Here is a 6,463-nt window from a genome sequence, read left to right on the forward strand (position 1 = left end):
TGTTGGTTAGATACACCATTGCTCGTTCTGCATTACCCTCACCAGCACTGTTCCTGGTTCTTGGCTTCTGGCTCCTCACTCCCCACTGCTCTGGACTGACTTTCTCCCCATTCTCTATTGTGAGATGAGCCAACACGAGCCAATCTGCTGTGCCCTGCATTTGCTTTGCTCAGACACATCCAAGGGGTGGTGAGACAAGGTCACTTCTCTGCTGACAGACAGAGTCCAAATGGAAATTTGCAGCTCCTGCTGAGTGTTTGTTCCACCATCTTCCCCATTCCACTTCATTTCTTTCATTCTTTATGACTTCAGACCGCAGGATCCTTTGGAGCAATGGCTGATGCTGACTGAATGCCTCCTCGTACACTGACACACAGCGTGCTGGATGTCCATTGAATGCTCACGCATCAGTAATGCTGTGTACCCTGCAGCCTGTGCCCACACTCCATGCTGCCATAGGTAGGATTGGCAGAGCACTGCTGGGCCTGGCAGGGTCACACACACTGATGCACTCGGTGCCATTTCAGTGACCACGGCTAAAATCAGATGGAAGCAAACAGCTGGTGTAGCTCCGGAGCTATCGCACTCTGTATCTGTTCAAACATTTCATTTCGGCGACAATCTTTGCCTGCTGCAGCACAACAGAGGGTACATTTATTCCAGCAATGTTGGTGCGATAAGTACTGAGTTAATGGCACACAGGATTTGCTGGCTGGTCTTCCAGCAGCCCTGGGATCTAATTAATCTCTGGCAGGTTGCTCTGAAGCAGAAGCAGCGTTGGCCTGAGCATGTAGCAGTCCAGACAAACTAATCAGAGCCAAGTTGCACAGCGAGAGAGGAGGAAGGAACAGCTTCACCACGGCGGGGGCTTTTCTGAGCCTTACAATGACAAAATCTGAGTTTGTGCTCCACTGGAAGAGCAGCACCGACAGTTTTCTCCAGCCTCAGCCAGAATTCAAAGAGCAAAATTGGAACAGTTTCAGGCTGGGACACAGAACTCACAATCCAGGGTGTGAGTGCTGCACAGCCAGAGTTAGAAGCAGAAGTGGGTGCAAGAGAACACCAAAAACTCCTCATCTTCACATTCGCTTTGGAAAACTGTAACCAGTAATTAGACTTGTTCCCCACGCTGCAAACAAAAGGAGTTTTCAGCTATAGGAGTGATCAGCTATAGGAGGCAGGAGCTTCGGTCTGATAACACAACACCTGCAACTCAGAGCTTATCAGAGTGCCCCGAGCCAACCCACAGAGAGCAAAGCATCAAACAGAAACACAGCTCTGTGGGAATACACAGTGGGCAGAGCCATCTGAATGCCTGCAGAGCTGCAGACAGGTCTTCAGGGAGACAACGCTCTGTCTATGGGGAATAACAGCATAGAGATGCTGGTCTGCTCTCAAGGAAGCTGCCTCCAGCAGCTGTTTGTTATTAGCACACCTCTCTCCATCCTCCTGGGATGGCTTTGCTGGCTGTGCTGGAGATGAGCTCCTGGGCAACACAGGTCACGGTTTCCAAAGCTTTAGTGATGGAGTCAGAAGCAGAAAGGAAGCTCTCCCTGGGGAACGGGAGCCTTGTCCTGGTGTATGGGCTGTCTGGGGCTGGGCCATCAGCAGCTTGGAGCCTTGTTTAAGCTCAAATGGATAAACAGTGAAACCGGAGCCCCTTGACCATCAGGATCCTCACGCTGTGTCTCCTGGGAAGTCCTGGCAGCGCAGGAGAGATCCCTGATTCATTTTTAGATTGATGAGGAGCAAAGGAAGGCAGGTCTCAGGTTAGCAACCACCCAGGCATGCATTTGCAATGTAATAATAGCAACTACAAAGCTTCCCAAAATAACCCTAAGCAGCGGTGTCTCCCAAAGCCAGAGAAACAGCACACACCTCTCAGCCTCACAGCACAGCTTCATTAGCCCTGCCGTTCCATCATTAGCCTGCTCTCCATCTGCTCTGAGCAGTGGGAAACCAGAGCGGTTTGAAGTCCTGCCTTCTGCTGATACAGCAGCAAAACGTGGGGCAGCCTGGGGGAGGACACAGAGCAGAGCAGAGGGTCGGAAAGGCTGCAGGAGCCTTTGCCATGTGTGGACAGAGGAATAAGTCAGTGTGTCCCACTGTTGCACTGGGCACTGAGGGGCAGCCTGAAATACCGGCCCGTTTGCTTCTGCAGCCACGAAACCTGAGCTCCCTGCACTGCAGAGCTGAGAGCCGCCCCAGGACGGATCTTGTCCGAGTCTTTTCATTGCAAGAGAAAGAAAAGCACCCGTGACCCAAAGCGCCCCAGCAGCCTCAGAACTGCACTGACGGGAGGTGTTTCTCCTTCCACGTTCTTTTCTGTGCTGCAGGAGGCAGGGAGGACTCAAGGACACCAGGGAGGACTCAAGGACACCAGGGAGGACTCAAGCATGTCTCCTTCAGGACACCATGTCAGCACCAGCCGCTGCTGTGCTCTCAGTGAGGCTGGACGGTGTGCAAGGTGTGCCCCAGCTGCACACACATGGAGAGAAGTGAGTGGTGCCCAGTTTTGCACACTCAGTTACTGTGTACACAGATGAGGCCTGGAGAGAAACCTGGTGTTGCCTGGCCACCGTGACCCAAGTACTTTATTTAGCATCCCTGATAATGGAATTTGGGATATTCACATGTGGGTTAACACTTATGAGGCTGTCAGACCACGTGAGCTTTCCTCCAGCTGAGAGCAGAAGCCCATCACTCAGACCTGCTCTGTGTCTGAACAGGACTGGGACAGCCCTTGTTGGCTGAAGCCCCTAAGAACAGCTGTGTTGAGCTGATCCCACTGGGGTCAATCCCTAAGCTGTCTTTTCCCTATAACCCTCCACCTGGATAACAGGATCTGGAGCACGGACCGATCCGAGGCTGGGAGAGCTGTGGTCAGCGATTGGTACAGAGCATGGGAGGCAGAAGCACCAACTCCAATGAGTGCTGCAGTGCTGGGGATGGAGCGCTGGTAACCGCCATCCCATAAATAATGCAGCTAATTTTACACCTGCGCTCATCCTTCAATGCTAAGAATTCAGTGCAGATAAACCAGGGCCTAAAATTAGAGCAGCTTACAGACGTGATCTTTAACATGTTAAAAGTAGAAACACATCGGTGGACGCGCTGCTCTCAGCTCTGCATCTCCAGCCTGTTTGCTCTGGGGGTTGGGAGCAGCGCGGTGCAGGGCCAGCTGCAGGTGAGTGCATTAGAGTGGGACTGTCCCATCACTCACCTCCAGAGGCAGCTGAGGTCACAGCGGCCACGCAGGTTCAGCTGGGGCAGGGACAGACATCAGACCCAATTACAGATGAGAGCTTCTGCCCTGAAACTCCCATGAGAAAGAATGAGCGCGAGAAGCAACTCCCCGGCCGCTCCCAAGGGCTAATTGCGGGGAGTAATGAACTAAGAGACACGCGGGGAAAGCCCAAAGGAGTCATTAGCTCTTGGTGGTGGGAGGGGGACGGGTGCCCTCCCTGCAGCTGGGTTCAGGTGGAGCCCTGGGCTTCCCATGGGGCAGGGGCTGCTGTATGGAGCCCGGTGACGCTCAGCTGGGTGTGGTGCTGTACCTGCCCTGGGCTGGATGTGGGACATCAGGGCAGAGCCGGGCTGCCAGCTGTGGAGCTGAGGCTGGAGTGGCACCAGGATGGCCCCAATGCTCCTGGTGAACCCTAAGGCTGAAGGCAGAGGACGGTGCAGCTCCTGAGCAGCTTTGCAGAAGGGCAGCAGTGCTTCCTGAACCACACAGCACCACCACGTGTCTGTGGGCAGCAGGGTGTCAAAGGGTCACTCACACCTTTAAGCTAAGGAAGCAAATAAAGGAGAACCCGACCATCTGAACCAGTCTGTCCTCTCAGCTCTGTGTCCCTGAGACACCCAGTGGGTCCTGGGGGGGGACACTGTGCAGCCATCAGGACCTGCTCTACTCCCACAGGCTGCCCTGGCCCTGAGCACCCTGCTGTGTCCTGCTGTGTTTGGGGATCCCATGCATCAGCTCTGCAGGCGGCTGTTGTGCCATCAGTGGGGTCCACCTGCAGCCTGGCACATGGAGCCTGACCCTGCAGTGCTGAGGTGCACGTGGGGCAGCAGCACAGTGCAAACACCAGGATCTGTGCAGGATGGCACAGGGCTCAGTGCCTGGGGTGGCTGCAGGCACTGCAGCTCAGCCCAACAGAGAGCTCAGCAATAAAGATAAGGCAGATGAAAGAGGAGGGGAAGCTTCGTTTGTCCCAACTCAGAGAGCTGGGCAGCTGACCATAAATCCCTCTTGTTTATACAGAAAGGGGCCACAGGGTTTTCCACTCTCCACCCAATTAAAAAACAAAAGCTGTGAGCAGAGCAGCTGATAACAGCCTGGGGTGGCCTTGTTGCCCCCAGGCTGCTCTGCTTTAACCTGGGGGCTGTCGCTGGGAGATGCCGTGGTTCAGGTGTGCAACATCCATCACAGCAGGGACTCACATGGGGCTGATGCAGGGACCAGCCATGCAGAGGGGTCACAGATCTGACAGCAAGAGACAGTGTCGTCCAGCAATAACAAATGCTGCAACAGGAGAAATATTCTTGGAACAACAGCTATCTGCTTTGCCTGGAACCTGCCACACTTAGAGACCAGCTGATATTTCACCTGCAGAGTGTGTACACAGCACAGTGGGAGCCCTGCGCTGCCAGGGATGCAGCAGTGACTCTGCCCCATCCTGAACCCCCACAGCTCCACTGGGGGGAGAAGCCGGAGCGATGGACGCAGTGCAAGGCCCAGACTCCAACACACCTGGCACGAAGTGCTCCCTGCATTAAAGCCTTTAGCACCGTCACAAGGCAAACAGACCTTAACAGAAAGGTATGCATGGGCATGTCTGGGCATCCAGGTGCTATTGCAGCCTGACGAGGCAGCTAAATGCCTTTGGAGAGGTTGTCGCGTGGCAGCGGAGGGCACTGGAGTTGAAGCAAGGACAAGCAGCCAGCACTGCTGGCAGGAGCAGGAAGAACCCCACACTGCCCTGCACTGCTCATCCGGACATGGAAGCTCCATGAGGACACAGGGCTGCTCTCACCCTCCTGCTCTCATTAGATGACGCTGTGCTCTGTCACAGCCTTTGATCTCTGTGGGCACTGGGAGGCGTGCAGGAGGGAGGGAGCATCTCTTTGGTCCTTCCAGCTCCAGTAATGACATCCTTCCACAATCGTGGGAGAAGAAAGCACTTGGAGGATGATTGAGCCAAGCTCCTGAAAGACAGCTTTAAATAAACTAATTAGCAGGCTGCCTTCATTCCTGGATTTAGCAACACTTCAGTGCAAATTAAAGGTGATGAGCAGCATCTGAGCTGAGCCATGTGCGAGCCTCGCAGTGCTGGGCACTCCTCACACCCCTGTGGACGTTGGATGCTCTGCAGCTGCAGGGTGACAGCCATAGGAAGGGTTGGTGCCACCACCAGCCAAGGGAGATGCTTGGAAAACACACAGAGTGCTGCTGACAGCATTTCTGCACGTGGGCAAAGGAGAAACAAAGCCAACACAGCCAGGGTGCACTCACAGGAGGGAAGCTGGGATGAAATGTGCATTGGATTTTATGAGCATATCTCAACCCTGATGGTGCCACTCAGCCACAGCCACTGCCAGGCACCAACAGGAGCCCCCCAGCCCCCAGCAGCTGTAAAACCTGATGAACTTGGACAGAAGCTGAGCAGTTTTGTGACACCCAGGAAGGCAGCAGAGCCCAGACTGTGCAGGGCTGCAGGAGGGAGGGTTGGAGCAGCTCTTAAAGGGCTCCTGTGTCCTTGGGGGTGATGGGCACAAGGTCAGTGAATGCTGCAGATGCTCTCCACAATTTTTTCCCCACAATTAGCAACAATTAGCAAGCTAATCAGTGGGAGCGACTGGGGCAAGGCTTTGAATAATCCCTGTGCGTGTCACTAAAGTGCATGTAAATCCTTGTGAGCCCTCACCTAAAGCCCATTGAAGGTAGCAGGGAGCCACATAAACTGAAGGGATTGGGCTCAGGCTCTGCTGGGGGCAGCTGAGAGCTCTGTGCTCCCCAGCTAAGCAGCTCATCTCCTGCAGGGGGATCACAGCCACCACCCAGCCCACAGCAGGGAGTTAAGATAGGCAAGAGGAGGGAGAAAAGGTGAATTTAAACAGATTTCACTACTGCCTTCATAGCAAGTCTTGTGTTTTTAATGAAGAGATCCACACCATGCATGCCTCTGCAAAGCACAACTGCTGCCAAGTACCTGCACATCCAGCTCAGCTCTGCCAGGGAAGTGAAACCGCATTCTCAGTGCTTAGGAACCATGGAATGAGCCCAGAGGAAAAGCTGCCCTCACCGAGATCAGATACACCAGCTTTAACTAACAGTCCTTAGAATTAGGGACAAAGCACCTCCCAGTTAACACTGCAAGCTTCATGCCCATCGTAGCACACAGAACGCAATGCAATAGAACACTGCCAGCGGTGACTAATCCAAAGAGAAATCAAACAC

This window comes from Coturnix japonica, chromosome 10 (assembly GCF_001577835.2).
Source record: "Coturnix japonica isolate 7356 chromosome 10, Coturnix japonica 2.1, whole genome shotgun sequence".
Lineage (NCBI taxonomy): Eukaryota > Metazoa > Chordata > Aves > Galliformes > Phasianidae > Coturnix > Coturnix japonica.